This window comes from Otolemur garnettii, unplaced genomic scaffold, assembly GCF_000181295.1.
Source record: "Otolemur garnettii isolate 467f Iridium unplaced genomic scaffold, OtoGar3 scaffold00001, whole genome shotgun sequence".
In the NCBI taxonomy this organism is placed as follows: Eukaryota; Metazoa; Chordata; class Mammalia; order Primates; family Galagidae; genus Otolemur; species Otolemur garnettii.
The window spans coordinates 35,527,434-35,528,910 of NW_003852396.1; positions in this window are offsets into that span (position 1 = coordinate 35,527,434).

Genomic DNA, 1,477 nt, shown 5'->3' on the forward strand with positions numbered 1-1,477 from the left:
AAAAAAAAATAATAAAGTGGAATGTTTATCCCAGGTATTCTCACTGGCATTTACTTCAATTTCACTCTTATTTAGCAAATGCCTTATCAGTCAAGATCCAAGCAAGAAACAGAAAGCAATTTCTGCTGCTGCAATTTTTGAGTAAAATTAAATGTGACTATTCACAGAGTCATGCAAGGTGAAGACAGCCAATGAAAGATCTTAAGCCACATAAGGACTAGAGTACAGAAACCCAGTGACAGCTGCAGCCTTGGAAGGGGTGACTCTGTCACAGCAGTTGTAGCCACTACCAGAGTCACAGAACCCAACCAGATAAGGCATTTCATGTCTTTTCTTACTCTGAAGGCTTCAGTTTTCTGCTGGTGCCTCCCATGGGCCCAACCAAATTAGAAACTAGAGGCAAATAGAACCAGGTTGATACAGTCTATGAGATCAAATTTTCTTACTTCCTTGGAGATGGGATATGCAAAATGATAGAGGAGTGCAGAGAATGAAAAACTGGAACATGGGGTTGATAAATAGAGAATACCAGCACAAGAGCCTACAGTAATAGGTACTATGCAGGTATTGTAGATGCAATGATGAATAAGGTTAGTTCCTACTATAGAAGAACTCACAATTTAGTGGGGGCGTCAAATACATAAACTGAGAATTGATACCTGTTATTCAGAATGAAAAGGTGCTGCAGCCAAAGGCACCAACTCACCTTGCTCCTGCTTCACCCCATCAGTGACTATCATTCAAATGGTAGAAGTGCTACTAGCTGGAAATTTAGTAGTTGCAGAAACTGAAAATATCTTTCTTATACATCCACTTATTGTATACTTACAAATCTTTATTAATAAGAAAAAATTCATGAATTGCAAGATTTTTATTATTTAAGATGAAGCTACTTTTTCATGTGACTCTTTTCTTCCTCATGCCCCTTTATACTCCAGACATGCTACTTACCTTCCAGTTCTTTCACTGTGCTGTTATGTCTTTTGACTCTTAGCCTTTTCTCTCCCTACTATCCCTGACCCTCACTACTACCCATCATTTTTCATCTGTCTATTTCTAAGCATTAGCCCAAATGCTACTCTTTTTTTTTCTTATAGCATAACTGTGTACATTAATGCAATTATGGGGTACAGTGTGCTGTTTTCATATACATTTTGAAATACTCTCATCAAACTGGTTAACATAATCTTCATATCATTTTCTCAGTTATTGAGTTAAAATGTTCATACTCTGCTTTTAGAAAGATTCACTTGTAAGATAACCCATAGAGGTAACCCCACCAATCACCCTCCCTCCCCTCATCCACCTCCTACACTCCCCCTTCCACCTCCCTCCCATATTCTAAGGCTATAATTAGGTTATGACATTCCTATTTAAAGCTATGAATTAGTTTCAAAGTAGGGCTCTGTACATTGGATACTTTTTCTTCCATTCTTGAGATATTTTGCTATGAAGAACATTTTCTAATTCCATCCAT